At 38.8% G+C, this 15919-nt stretch overlaps 1 protein-coding gene and 1 pseudogene across 11 annotated transcripts in view; both read left to right on the forward strand.

The window, feature by feature from the left end:
• Trim13 (tripartite motif containing 13) overlaps positions 1–15919 on the forward strand; it is an 82723-nt gene that overhangs the window by 17482 nt on the left and 49322 nt on the right. The window lies entirely within an intron of this gene.
• The window catches only part of LOC147822282 (lysine-rich nucleolar protein 1 pseudogene), a 34020-nt pseudogene continuing 18105 nt past the window's right edge, over positions 5–15919 (forward strand). Inside the window, exon 1 of the transcript XR_015445894.1 lies at positions 5–15919. This exon is cut by the window's right edge and continues 18105 nt beyond it. The product of XR_015445894.1 is annotated as a lysine-rich nucleolar protein 1 pseudogene (transcript).

Raw genomic sequence — 15919 nt, forward strand, 5'->3', positions numbered from 1 at the left:
AATGTAAATAATTTTATCTTATTATCTTATAATAGATAATTTGAAAGCATTTTTGAATGATTTCTAACATAATTTGAGGAGGAAAAGCTTATTGGCTTATTGATTTTAAGAATTTAAATTGCCTAAGGCTGGCAGTTGGTAGAGCGCGTGCCCAGCACAGGTAAGGCTCTGGGGTCAGTCCTTACCAACACACACACACACACACACACACACACACACACACACACACACACATGTACTAGAAAAATTGTAGAAAGCAACCAAACATGAGCAGCTAGACCCATGTAGTCTGAATTGAAAGGTAGATGACAGGGATGTGAAAGAGCACTTTTCCTTCTACGCTGGTCAATGAGGATGTCCATGAAAGAAGAAAAAATTTCCCTAAAACTGTATGTTTAGATTTGTGTTTTTCTTAACTTGAGAGTGTCTGAAATTTAAGAGCAGCAAATAATCATTCTCTTGGATCTAATTACTTGAGTTATTAAGATGATGCTCATGGAGTTCTATTTACCTCCAACATAACACCACCTATAAGTTTTCCCCAGCTATTTTAAGCAGTACTTGAAACACATTAAACTTTCAACATTTGTATTATCTTCTTCCCTTTAAAATAAAAAAAAAAACTCCTAAAAATTTATGAGGGGACCTGGACATGTTGGTGCATACATGATATTCCAGGACTTGGGAAGCTGAGGTAGAGGATCTTGAGTTTGAGGGCAGCCAAGGTGCTTAGCTAGAACATGTCTCAAAATAAAAATAATAAGGGCTGCAGATGTAGCTCAGTGGTAGAACACTTAGCAAGCATGCTGTGTTAAATCCCAGCAACATATAACACACACACAATTATGGGGAGGTTTTTGAAGTGATAGTAATGTTCTGTATGTCGAGAGCTATATCTTGAGAGATTTGGGATACATAGGTGTGAGCATGTATTACAATTTGGGAATTTACATTTAAGATTTGTAGCTGAGCATGGTGGTACATACCTCCCATGGTGCTAGGAGGCTGAGTTAGGAAGATTGCAAGTTCAACTCCAGCCTGGGCAATTTAGTGACTTCGCAAGATCTTGTCTCAAAATAAAAAAGGGCTGGGGATGTAGCTCAGTGTGAAGGCCCTGGGTTCAAACTCCATTACTGGAAAAAAAAAAAGGTCTGTACATTTGTATAAATATTACTTCAGAAGGAGAAATAATCAACAAATATTTTGCTCTCTTTAATAATATACATGCTGAATTATGTAGAGGAAACAACTGATATCTATATTTTTAATGCATCAAAAAATAACATGGATTGATGAATACATAGAGAAATTAATGGATATATGATAATCCAAGAATAGTTAAATGTGAATGGTAGAGTCTATGGTAGGTGTATGGTGTTCTCTATAAAGTTCTTTTAACCTTGCTTTATGTTTGTAAATTTTCATAATAAAATGTTTGAAAAAATATCTAGAATTGTGATGAGCCCTAGAGCGACAGGAAATGTAGGTGAGGATATTGCTATTAGACCTGTATTCTGCTTACCAGGTGTTAAAGAGCCTTTTGAACTTAATCTAATTTCCTGAATTTAATCTCTTGAGGTTTTATTTACTTAAGTCTAGTCACCTCATCCCTTTTTCTGTTTTGAATTTCTAGTTTATCATTTTCAAATATTTATCTTGGTTTACTATGAACTAGGCCCAGTCAAATATGGGGATGCAGTTTTTTGTTTTTTCCTGTTCCTATGGGGCTTCCATTCATGGCTTATTCTTTCTTTCTGTTTTTGTTGTTTGTTTTTTAAGATAGGTCTCTCTGTATCCCAGGCTGGCCTCATACTAGCTTTGTAGCCCAGGGTGGCCTTCATGACCTTCCTGCCTCAGTCTCTGGAGTGTGGGGTTACAGGTGTGCACCACCACCTCCAGGCCCAAGGCTTACAGTATTCTTAGTAGCTCTGATGTAGATGCAATGGGAAACGAAGGTGGTTCAATAGATCTCTAAGTTGGGGATGCCTAAGCTCTCCTGGTTTATGCCATTGCAGCTTCATTCTTTGACCTTCTCTGTGCTGATTCCTTGTTCACCAGGCCACCTTCTTATTCCCATGTAGGTCTGCAGAGAGAATGCAATATTTCTTTTGAGGATTTCTGGTCTCTGTGACAGTGATTCCTCAGGCAAACCAATAAAGTAGCTTGTGATTAAGAATTGACTACATTAACTATGAAGATTAGCATCCTAGAAATAACCATGGTCGAATCTCTTTCTCACTCAAAGTGAATTTGACAACAACTCTTTAAAACACTGAATTAACATGACTGAATCTCCTTGAGGCAAGTCTTCACATCTCTTTTCTGTTGGATTAATTTGAATAACTATGAAGAGATTAAAATATACTTCTCTGATAGGGATTCTAAAAAGTTCATTGCATAGAACCTACTCCAGATTCACTTTATATTTTCTGCATTTTTCTTTTGTTGCTGTTAAGAAAAGCCATGGGGTAAAAATAAATAAACAGATTAATGTATGTGTATATCTCTCCATCCAAAAGCTAAATACATGCTTGTATGTGTGTATACACACACACAAAACTATAGAAAAATACATCTTACAACTGAAATTCTTGAAACCACCAGTTAACTCCAGACATTCTGTTCCAAGGCGTGGTGGTGTACACAGCACTTAGGAGGCTGAGGCAGGAGGATCGACGTGAGTTTGAGGCCAACCTGGGCTACATAGTGAGTTTAAGGCCAGCCTGAACTACATAGCAAGACCCTGTCTCAAAAAACAACAAAACAAATGAACAAACAAAACCCCCAGAAATCCTATTCTGGAAAACAGTGACTAACATTGAATTCACAGTCTCTGGATGATCACAAAAGGCATATAGAAATTTTATTTCTATCTCGAGTTAGTAAGGCCAAAATTGCTCACAGTGAGTTTTGTGTATTCAGTACCATTTGAATGTATTCATCTAGCATTCTAACTGCTCTCACTGGTATGGCTCAGCAACAGAATCTATGGCCCAGCAACAGAATGCTAATTAGCATATCTGATGTGAAACAAAGTAGGGGTTAAACCAACCAAGTAACAAACTAACAGAGACACAATATGAAGATCCAAAGAGAACTGAACTAGTCCTTACCTTGCTAGAATCTACTACTAGTTATTCTAGCCAACTAATACTTTAATAATTCAAGTTATCATATAAAGGAGTACTAATAAAGTAATACATTAGATTTTTTTTTTTTTTTGGTATTGGGGATTGAACTCAGGTCCTTGTGCTTGGGCAGCAGGTGGCGAAACCACTGAGCTAAATCCCTGGCCCTACATTAGATACTTTAATAATTCATAAAAAGTTATATGAAGGGGTATTAATAAAGTAATACACTAGAATTTTTTCTAATTGTATGGAGGGCATTCTGTATTTATCATAAATATTAATTATTATTCATTACATAACTCATTACATATATTCATTATTATACAAACATATTCGTATCTATTGCATTGATATATTTATTCATATTACTTTATTATACATTCAGTTATTACATATATGCTATTTACTTATATGATAGACAAGGCATTAGATGTTAACCATGCTTCAGGATTCACTTAAGACTGTATCACAAAATACTGTCTAAACCTCTCCACAAGATGTGTGAAATTCTAACACATGCACAGAAATTCAACATGGCTTAATTGATCAGCAGCTATAGACATAAGCTTAATCAGCCCTCTTTTTTTTCCCACCCCCTACCTTCATGAATTAGGACAGATTAGAGACATAAAAATGAGACTAGAGGGACTAGAGGTGTAGCTCAGTGGCAGGACACTTGCCCTTACCTGACTGAGGCCCTAGCACTGAAAATCTTGGGTCAGCTTTTACTACTGCATCCCAGCTGACTCTGTTCTTCAGAGACATCTGTATCAAAAACTCACTAAATTTACTCCACAAAGCTTAATGTGCTTTGTTTAAAATTGCTACTGGTCCTTGTTAGCATTTCGGGCATGTGTAAAAGCAGATTTTGTTTCTTTTATTGCAATTAAGTAAAATAGGAGTTGAGTATGGTTTTATGGTATTTTGGGTGGAGATTTTGATTTTGTTTGGCAACATGCCTTATATTTACTGAGATATAATAGGTAAGGATTTTCAGGGGCAAAAACTTGTACAAGGGTTTCCTATTAAGCCATTAGCTGTAAACACTTGGTTTTAGCCCCACATGTCCAGCTGGTCTTGTTAAGTTGCGTGTGTTAGGTGCTCTCAGTGTCCTCCTCACCTTTATCCCAGCCTCTCCTACTTCTGTTAGTGCCTATTTGATGTGAGAAAGTGTGTTTTCACTTTTTTAACCTTATGCTCTTCTGTTCTGCCTGCATTTTCAAAGATTTTATATATATATATATATATATATATATATATATATATATTTCTTAAATTTGAATTGTAAACTTCAGATATTCACACTGGTGCAAACCCCAGCTCCATGACTATCCATATTTGTTTCTTAATCCTCTCTGTGTCCCCAACCTTGTTTCTTTTTCTTTTGCCCTCTCTCCATTCTCATGAAGTGTTTTTTCCTTCTTTCCTCTCTTCTTCCCTCTTGCCCTCCTTCCCTTCCTCCCTCCCCTCCTTCCTTTTTTCTCTTTTGCATAGATTTTCTAAACTGCACCCTTCATAAGACACATTTTAGAGGAGGTTTAGCAAAAGCCCTTGTTGGTAATTACATTCATGTTCTGATGTTAAGATGGATATTTCTGTAGGTCATGATTCCAAGAAGTCTGTCCAAAGTGATGATGACTGCATTGAGCAGTATATTTCTCTAATTCCTTTATTTTGTCCCCTCACCTCTTTCGAAAAGAACTTAGGAAAACAGGTTCCTCTTCCAAGTACTTTTTCCTTCTGGCTGGTATAATGGATATGTTATCAGCAGAATTTTCTCTAAAGTGAAAAAAAAATGCTATTGGAGACAAAGTTAGTCATATGGAATTGCTATGGGTTTTCAGAACCTGGAAAAGTTTGAGAAGAGGATCAGAAAAGAATTGCTGTATTTTAGAAATTGAGGGGGGCCTTCAGGCCTAGTTGAAAACCCATGACCAGATAAAGTCCTATTTAAAAAATCCAATAAGGTCTAAAGATGTTCTAGCGTCTTGTTACAAAAAATGCCAGGAATAGCCGGGCATGGTGGTACACACCTATAATTTTAGTACCAAGGCCAGCCTGAACTACACAGTGAGACTCTATCTTAAAAAAAAAAAAAAAATATATATATATATATATATATTTCCAAGGCTTTATATATATAAAATATAATATGTAATATATATTTTTATATTATATATATATATATTCTGAAATTGGAGATTAAACCCAGGGCCTTCTCCCTGAGCTGCATCCCAGTACTTTTTACTTTTTATTTTCAGACCGTGGCTTGCTAAATTGCTCAGGCTGTCCTCGAGCTTGCTATCTTCCTGCCTTACCCTCCCAGAGGCCTGAACACCCAACTGTTGGTTTTATATTTTAAATATACTTACTAATTGAATGTCAAGATGAATTGATATCCTCTTATCTGCGTTCTTAACTTCTGCCCTTTCCCTGTGAGACTCTGACCTTTCTCTGCAGCCCCTTGCAGCTTCTTCCCTGAAGGGCTGGCCTTTGGGGTTGGGACTACTCCTAGGTGGTCTGAGTCTCCAAGGTAGCACCATCAGCTAGCTGGTTGCTCCTGTTTCTGCGCAGAGAGAAAATCTACAGAGAGTCACATCATTCCTTTCCTAACAAAAGAGCACTGTTATGCTGTTTGATTTGGGCTCTTGTTTGCAACTTTTGATTGCAAACTAATGGAGTCACATGGTGCAGCACCAGTGATTCACCTCTTAAATGGTATTATAAGGGTTCTGCAGTGGGTGTGTCCCCTTAGACTGTGTGATTCTTTAAGGCTGTGCCCAGCCTAGGAAAGCGTTGATCAAACGTTGCTTAGCTGAAAAGCGACGCTAGGACAGGAAGTCACTCGCTCTGCCAAACTTTGAGAGCAAAGGGGTGCACTTCCATCGCGGGGGTACACTCCATGGCCGGCAGAGGGCGCGCGTGCGCCAGTCGTCGTGGGCTGTGTCCCTTTGCACTTCAGGCTGTACTTATTTTATTTTTTTCCCCCATTAAGTTTATTGGTACATTTTAGGTATAAAATACATTTACATACATCTTTGGGATCTTGTACTATTATATGAGTATCTTGGTTCTTATTTTTTTTCCCCTTCCCCTGCCCTCCCTTCACCCCCTCCACCCTTCCCTATTTGCAAAGACTGTGTTTCCATTTTTTCCCTTTTCTCATATTTTCTCCCTTCTTTCCTTTCCCCTAACCCTCCCACTTCCCCTGCTCCTTTAGACCTTTACTTCCTGTTACACAATATCAATTATACATGTTTAAAATTAAAATATCAAGATCTAGGAGACATTACCACAGATTTTACAGAATTTAAAAGGATATAGAAAGCAGATTTCAAAAATCTGTTTTGAAATAAATTTGACATCTTCTAAGAAGTACCTTGGAAGACAAATTAATGAAACTAACTCTGGAGAAAATATAAAATTTGAATAGCACCTATTAAAGAAAGTATATTCCTGGGCCGGGGATTTAGCTCAGTGGTTCCGGTGCCTGCCTCGCAAGCACAAGGTCCCGAGTTCGATCCCCGGTACCAAAAAAAAAAAAAGAAAGTATATTCCTTAGCTTGAAAATCTACCTATATGACCACAGGCTCGTATCCATTTTAACTGATAAATTATATCAAACATTTAAAACAGAAAAAAAAGGGAACACTTCTCCCCTCATTTTAGGAAATGAGCATTGTGCTAATCCTAAAACTGGATAAAGATAATAGAAGAAAAAAAGTATAAACATAGATAGAAATTTGTTTAACAAAACAAACTATTAGAAGTCAGATCTGGCAGTATGTAGAAAGTGGATTTGTTATAGGAATGGCAGTGTTGGTTCAGCATTGGAAGATGCACTCCAAAAAGTCATCATTTTAACAGAGGAAAGGAAAAAGCCATATGATCTTGTCACTAGTTGGAGAAAAAGTATTGGACTAAATTGATGGAGAAATAAGATACTTTCATGATAAAGAGCACCTCAGGAGCTTCATGAATACCAAACCAGCACTCCAGAAAATTTTAGACAATACCCTAGGAAAAGACAATGAGGATCACAACCCCAGGAAGCCCAGCAGAATGAATCCATTGGGCGTGACAAATTAAAATGCAAAGTGGGAGAATCCAACAAAAAAGAAAAAGTCATGACAAGGCTTTTAAAACTTTTAACTTAAGGGCCGGGGGTTTAGCTCAGTGGTTCCAGCGCCTGCCTCACAAGCGCAAGGTCCGGAGTTCAATCCCCGGCACCAAAAAAAAAAAAAAATTTTTAACTTCATCTCCCTAATGAGTGTATAATTCAATCTTGTTATTGTACTGATTAGTATTTTTCTGATTCTAGAGGTGCACACCTTTCCGTGTGCTGTACTGGCTATTTATCATCTTCTTATGACTACTTTTTAATTGGGTTGTCTATTAATGAGCTGTAAGAGTTCTTTATATATTCTGCTCATAGGTTATATGTATTGTAAATATGGTCTGTTTAAGGCCTCAGGCTCTACTTAAACATTTGCTACCTTGTAGGAGAAGCAGTTGGACTGAAATTGGCCAGAAATTTAAATTTAAACTTGCACAGATGCCTTAGGATATCATCAGTTGAACAGAAGAGACCCTCATTACGTTTAGTCCAAAGACACAAGAACATTACAGATGAACAGTTGCCTGGTCAGTTTTTGGGAAATTTTAATAATTTTTAAATTGGAATGCTCTTTACACTTTATTTGGTGAGCTAGTTCATGAAATCCAACTTCCACATTTCTTGGAAGAGGAAACTAAGATTTATAAAGATGGTTCTTTAGACTCTTGGAGAGGATGTATCAGCAGAAAAATTATGCTTCTCTCAAAACTAGACTTCAGGCATGTGCTAAAAACTTGGAGAGTTGGAATAAAGCCCTCTCTCTCTCTCTCTCTCTCTCTCTCCCCCCCTTCCCCCCCTCCCCCCCTCCCTCTCTGATAAAAACCACTGGGTGCTGTACCACTGGGTGTAAACACATACACATACACACACTCTTACACATGAAAAAGACAAAAGAAAAATTAAAAATTAAAAAATACATCGGGTTGGGGATGTACCTCATTGGTAGCACACTTGCTTACCAGGCAAGAGGCGCCAGATTTTACCAGTATTAAAAAAAAAAAGGACCAAAGAAAAATGTATGTATAAAATGTATATCTATATGTAAAATAATATAAAGTACACAATGTAATGGCTTGTGTCTAGACTTACCCCCAAAGCTTCATGCGGTCATAGGTAGAGCTTTTCCAGACGTGTCTGGATCTAAAGTGTAGTGACGCTAGGATTGATTCATGGTGCAATGCTAGGATTAAGGGTGTGAGTGCTACCTGCCCTTAGAGGATGTATATAAGGCACAGAAAGAGGCTTGTCTCTGCTTGCTTCTTCACTACTTTTGTTGCTTTGCCACCTTCTGCTCCTGATCTATTTCTCTGTGATGCCCCTCTGCCATGCCACCCTGCCTTGGAGCCAGCTGGTTATAGGCTGAAACCTCTACAAACTGTGAGCCAAAATAAACCTTTCCTCCCTTAACTTGGGGGTATTGGGTATTTTGTCTCAGCAATGAGAAAAGTAACTAAGACACTTACGTATATCTGTTTTTCGGGCTCTTTGGGGAGGCAGCACAGCATAGTGGTTTAATATATGGCTATGACCCATCCAGACTATCTGGGTTTGAATTATCCTCATTTATTAGTTGTGTGACCTTGAAGAAATTACTTAAACTCTCAATGCCTTCATTTTCTCATCTGTAAATGAGGATAATAACAGAACCAATTTTGTTGGCATTATTTAAAGGATTAAAGCTCTTAGGACAGCACTTGGTACATAAAAAGGTACTTCTCAACAGTCTACAAATATAAAATACATAAGCCTTTGGGAAGACATCCTTTTAATAATGCACACAGATAGCATGCCAAAGGAGTTGTTAAAGGTTGGAAATATACTAACCCCCCCCCCCCCGCCATACTGGGGATGGAACCTAGAGCCCTTTTTATTCTTTGGGACAGGGTCTCACTAAGCTGCCCAGGCTGGCCTCAAACTTGCAATCTTGCATCAGCCTCCTAAGGCTGTACTAGGAGTACAAGCTAGAAGTACAAGCCTGCACCATCATGCTGAATGGAAGTAGACTTTTTTTTAGTACATTTGTAGTACATAATATTTACATTCCTTGTGTAGAGTTGGTACATGTACATAAAACATCTTAATTCATTTTTTCATCCCTACCTTTCCCCCCCTTACCCCTCTGCCATCTCTTGATCCTTTCCCATTTGAGAAAGATCTAGCTCCCTACTTCCTATTATCTCTCTTTTATTTTGCTCTTTATTTATAATTTGGGTTTCTCATATGAGAAATCATGTGATATTTAAGCTGGTGTTTCTGATTTATTTCACTTTACATTATGGTCTCAAGTTGCAACCATTTTCCTACAAATGACTCAAGTTTATTTATGGTGGAGTAGTATTCCATTGTGTAAAAATACCACATTTTCTTTATCCATTCATCCATTGATGGGCATATAGTCTGCTTCCAAGATTTAGCTATTATGAATTGTGCTGCTATAAACATGGGTATACATTTACCATATACACATCACTGTAATATGATATCTTTAACTTTTAGGAAGATACTTAGAAGGGGAGTAGCTGGGTCATGTGGAATTTCTAGTTTTAGTATTTTGAGGACTCTCCATACTGGTTTTTTTTTTGGCACTGGAGATCAAACTCGGGATCTTGCGCTTTCAAGGCAGGCAGCGGCAGCACTGAGCTAAATCCTCGGCCCTTCCATACTGATTTTTATAGTGATTATAATAGTTTACATTCCCACCAACAGTGTAGAAAGGTTCTTTTCCCCCACAACCTCATCAGCATTTATTATTTGATTTATTGATGATGGCCATTCTTTCTGGGGTAAGATGGAATCTCAGTTTTGCTTTAATTTGAATTTTTATAATGGCCAGTGATATTAAGCATTTCTTCATGTATTTACTGGCCATTTGTACTAATTCTGGAAGTGTCTTATTTATTTCACTAGACCATTTTTTGATTGAATCTGTTGTTTTAGGAGTCTATTTTTTTGAGTTCTTTATATATTTTAGATACTAGTCCTCTGAGGAATAGTTGGCAATTTCCCCCCCATTTTGTAGGTTTTCTTTTTACTCTGTTGGTCATTATTTTTGGTCATTGTTCTTTTTTTTAATGCAGAAACTTTTTACTTTGATATGATTCCATTTGCTCATTCTTGGCACTATATCCTGTGCAATTGGGGCTCTGTTCAAGAAGTCCTTCCCTATGCTTTTACCTATCTTATCTTCCATCAGGTTGTTTCTCTTTTAACATTTAGTCTGTTGATCCATTTTGATTTTAGTTTAGTATATGGTGAGAGATGTGAGCCTAGATTCAATCTGCATGTGGATAGCCAGTTTTTCCAACACGATTTATTAAAGAGGCTATCTTTCCTTCAGCATAAATTTTTAGCCCCTTTGTCAAAAAATCAACTAATTGAATGTGCTTGCGGTTGTTTCTGCATCCTATATTGTTTCAGTGATCCTCATGTCTGTTTTTCTGCCAATACCCTGGTGTTTTAATCACAGTAGCTTTCTAGTGTATCTTCAAATCTGGCATTGCAATGCCTTCTGCTTTGACTTTTTTACTCAGGATCGCTTTTGTTATTCTGGGTCTCTTCTGGTTCCATATGAATTTTTGGATTGTTTTCTCTAGATCTGTGAAAAATGCTGTTAGTTTTTTTTTGGGGGGGGGTTGCTTGTTTGCTTTGTTTTGTTTTGTTTTTTGGTACTGGGGATCAAACTCAGGACCTTGTGTTTGCCAGGCGGGCACTGTGCGGCTGAGCTACATCCCCAGTGCTGCTGTTAGTATTTTGATTGGGATTGTGTTAAATCTATATGTCAGTTTTGGAAATATAGCCATTTTGATTATATTGGCTCTACCTATCCAGGAACATGATATCTTTCCATTTTCTGATGTTCTCCTTGATTTCCTTTTTTGAGAGTGAGGTAATTTTCAGTGTAGAGGTCTTTCACTTCCTTGATTAGGTTAATTCCTAAGTATTTACTTTTTCTTGTTGCTGTTGTAAATGGTATTGTTTTCCTAATTTCTTTCCCAGTGAGTTCATAATTAGTGTACAGGAATGCTGTGGATTTTGTGTGTTTATTTTGTATGATTGTAACTTTGTAATAAAACTTCAAGTCCAGGATTGTTAAACCTCCTGCTTTGTTCTTGTTACTTAGGATTGTTTTTGCTATTCTGGGTCTCTTCTGGTTCTGTATGAATTTTAGGCTTGTTTTCTTCAGTTTTGTGAAGAATGATTTTGATATTTTTATTGGAATTTCATTAAATCTGTACATCAATTTTGGAAGTATGGACATTTTGACTATGTTGGTACTGCCTATCCAGGAACAGGAATATCTTTCCATTTTCTAATGTTATCTTAAAATTGATTTTTTCAGAGTACAGTAGTTTTCTTTTTCTTTTTCTTTCTTTTTTTTTTTTTTTTTTTGGTACCGGGTATTGAACTTGGGACCTTGTGCTTTTGAGGTCGGCACCAGAACCACTGAACTAAATCCCCAGCCCAAGTAGTTTTCTTTGAATAGATCTTTCACTGCCTTAGGATGATTGCTAAATAATTTTTTTTGGTGCTATTGTGAATGGTATTTTTTTTCTAATTTCTTTCTCAGTGGGCTCATTATGAGTATACAGGAATACTATTGGAGCTGGGCATGGTGGTGCATGCCTGTAATCCTAGCACTTGGAAGGCTGAGGCAGGAGGACTATCATGAGTTCGAGGCCAGCCTGGCTACATAGTGATTTTAAGGCCAATCTGAACTACATGGTAAGACCCTCTCTCAAAAAACCCAAAAGAACCTGGCAGAGCAGGCTCTCATACGGAGGCAGGGAGGTTTGATCTGTAGAAATGATCACCAAGACTCACAAAGTAGACCTGGGTCTTGGGCTCCCAGAGGGAAAAAAAAAGAAGAAAAAAGTGGTCAAAGAACCAGAGACTCAATACTCAATTATAAATGATGGCAATTATTTTGCTGATAATTCTTTTGTGAGGGCCACAACCCCATCTAGGACTGTGAGCCAAGGGCAGGCACCCAAGATGCCCCTGGTGAAGAAGATAGAAAAAGAAGGGCCACAGCACTCTTTGTGAGGAGCTCCCAGAATCTGAGCCCACATCACAAGCTAGATGGACAGGGAAGTCATCCAGCCCCAGGAAGCAGGCCCTTGGCCACTCAGAATCCTTCAGTGGGGAGGAAAAAAAGAAGTCCTTGCCTTTAGCTATGTCACAGGGCTCAGGGCTAAAGGCCTCCCCTGACCCCAGACAGTGTGAGGCCACCAGAGTTGGCAAGAAGCTCAAAAAACACAAGAAAGAAAAAAAGGCCCAGGATACAGCTTGCCCCAACTAGGACCCTTGGCCCTGTAAGGCTGGAGATGCTATATATGAGTGCACAGTGCGGGAGGAGGCTGAGGAGCAGGCAGCCTTGGGGAAGAAACAGAAGCAGGGCAGCTCCAGAGAACACAGCAGGAAAGTGAAGAAGAAGAAAGTCCACCAGGAGGAAGACACCCTCCAAGGCCACTCTGAGCTCTCCAGGTCCAAGGAAAGCAGCCCTCAGAAAGAAAAGAACCCAATCAAAGTTGAGGTTCTAGAGTACATCCCAATAGGAGATGACCCTAAGGCCCCAGGCAAGAAGAAAACAAAGGCTAAAAAAAAAGGTAGAACAGCCAGTTAGTTGTTAAGGAGCTGGCTCAGAAAAGGAAGAAAAAGAAGAAAAAGAGCATGATAGCAGCAGACCCTTTGAAGGAGGAGCCAGACACAGACCTGGAGGTAGTGCTGGAGAAGAAAGGCAACATGGATGAGACACACATACACCAGGTGAGGTGAAAGGCCTTTCAAGAAGAGATTGATTGGGAGTTGGGCAAGTCAGAAGCTTCTGAACCCAGAAAGTGGACAGGGACTCAGTTTGGCTAGTGGGATACTGCAGGTTTTGAAAACGAGGAACAGAAACTGAAATTTCTCAAACTTATAGGTGGCTTTAAAAATCTCTCCCTTTGGTTCAGCTGCCTCCCTAGCATGACTACAAGACCCAACATGGCCCTTGGCAAGGGATCAGCCAACACCCTGCAGCAGAACTTGCAGCAGGACTACAACTGGGCCATGAGTTGGAAGTACAGCCATGGTGCTGGCCTTGGCTTCTCTGCCACCCCAACAAAGTCTTCTACAAAAATCTGTCCAGGTCTGTCAGTTTGGAAGATTAAATGCTAGTGTCTTCTACCCAAACAGCCCAGATGGCTTTTCTCAGTTTTGTAGATGAAACACACCTAGTAGCTATCCAGGACAGAACACCTGTGGAGACTAAGGACAAATGAGCAGCTCATGTGTCCTGGGAGCTAAAACCCATTTACTGTTAAATCTTCCATCCATGTGGTTACATGGGCACGTAAATAATGACAGCTGACAACTGACCTTTGCTGAGAGTATAGCATGACCCAGGCAAATAGTGTTTTTGCATTAGTGTATTTAATTACTATTATGAAATGGGTATTATTCATGAGGCAGCTGAGGTTCAGGGAACGAGTAATAAAATTGCCCAGGGCCACCCACCATTGAGTACCATGTTTTACAAGGTGGTACCCTAAGTCCTAAGTCACTAATCACTCTGAATGTCCCTTCTAGGGACTTTCACCCAGAATACTTGTTGGGGATTAACTGATGGAGGAAACAAGTTTTATGGCATGTCTAATTCTCAGGAAGTGGAATTAATGGTAATAGGGGATTGCCAAGCTCACTTGCCTTCCCCTGTTTGGAATAGCTGCACATAGACATGAGGTCCCAACAAGGAGATGTGGCCACCCTTTCTCTGCTGCAGCTGCCGTCCTTCCCTAAGCTTGGATGCACTTGGATTTTATGTTTCTGTGTGCTCACTGGACTCTGAACAAAGCATTCTAGAGAGCAGTTACACGAACTGATAGCAAAGGACCCGGTGACTTCTGTGATAGAGGCCAAATGCAAGGAGGCACAAGCCTGGGGATGAGACAGGACATTGCTTCATCCTGTAGGGACAAGTCCCGTGCCTGGACTCCACAGCAAGCCTCACATCTCCAGGTACAATGACCCACATGACCACCTGCCTCCCATTCGCTAGCCTTTTGCATCCCGACCTAAGAGTATCCTCTCTACTGCAGCCACAGTGCATCTCCCAGCTGACGTCTCTTTCTCTTTTGATCTGCCAACAAGTTCCAAGTCTAGTCAAACAGCTTTCAGGAAAAGGAGTTAACTGGGTGCTATTTCTGCCTTTTGTAAGTCCTCCCAGGTGAAGCAGGCAACATTCAATTCCACATTTTGGTGCTTTCTGTAGTTTTCAAGCATGCTATCTGAAATTGAACCTGTATAGAGGGGTGGCCCTGTAAAGTAGATTGTTTTTCCAAGTTCATTTGTAGATTTTTTCTTTTTTTTTTGGTACCAGGGATCGAACTCGGGTCCTTGTGTTTGTGAGGCAGGCGGTGGCACCACTGAGGTAAATCCTCAGCCCCCAAGTTCATTTATAAAAGAAAAAGCAAACATCTTCCAGAAAAGAAAATTAGCCACGTTCCTTTGCAACTCCCTTCCTTAAAGGCCTATCCAATACTTCCTGGGCCGAGGGCCTGAAGACCACTTGTGTGAACAAATACTGAGACACTGTTTCTTAAAGGACAAGATTTGATTTTAATGTTGATTCTCACTTCTCACTGTCACAATACCTGAGAGACTAGAGCTTAAACTAATCTGTATATGTGAAAATAAAGTAAAAACAAACAAACAAAACAACATAAAAACAAAAGAAAGAAACGGTGTTGATTTTGTGTCCTGCTACATTACTGAATTTGGTTATTAATTCTAAGAGTCTTTTGGTGGAAATTTTTTGGTCCTCTATGTAGAGGATCATGTCATCTGCAAATAATGATAATTTGACTTCTTCATTTTTATACATATCCCTTTTATCTCTTTTTCTTGCCTAATTACTCTTGCTAATGTTTTGGATACTATATTGAACAGAAGTGGTAACAGTGGACATCCTTTTCATCCCTGATTTTAGAAGCAAAGATTTCATGATTTTTCCCCATTTAATATTATGTTGGCATTGTTTGTCATAAATGGCTTTGATCGGATTGAGATAAAGTCCTTCTGTCCTATTTTATTCAGTTTTTTTTTTATATTATGAATGGACATTGAATTTTGTTAAAGGCCTTTTCTGCATCTTTTGAGATGGTTATGTGATTTTTGTCCTGGCTTTTGTTTATGTAATGTATTATATTTATTGATTTGCATATGTTGAACCATCCTTGTGTTCCTGGGATGAAGCATACTTGGTCATTATGTATGATCTTTTTGATGATTCACTGCATTCTATTTGCCAATATCTTGTTAAGGATTTTTGCATTTATGTTTATTAAAGACATTTGTCTATGGAGATTGGCCTGCAGTTTTCCTTTTTGGTTGGATCTTTGTCTGATTTTGGAATCGGGGTAATTGTAGCTTCCAGGAATGACTTTGGGAGTACTACTTCCCTTTCAATTTTATTAAAGAGCTTGAGGAGTATTGGTGTTTGATCTTCCCTGAAATTGTTGTAGAATTTAGCAAGGAAGCCATCTGGACCTCGGCTTTTCTTAGTTGGTAGGCTGGCTTCCTCTTTCTTTCTTTCTTTTCTTTCTTTCTTTTCTTTTCTTCCTTCCTTTCTTTTCCTTCCTTCCTTTCCTTCCTTCCTTCCTTCCTTCTTTCCTTCCTTCCTTCCCTCCCTCCC

Source organism: Heterocephalus glaber, unplaced genomic scaffold, assembly GCF_053883595.1.
Source record: "Heterocephalus glaber isolate CG9 unplaced genomic scaffold, H.glaber_assembly_v1.0 deba00001666, whole genome shotgun sequence".
Classification (NCBI taxonomy): Eukaryota; Metazoa; Chordata; class Mammalia; order Rodentia; family Bathyergidae; genus Heterocephalus; species Heterocephalus glaber.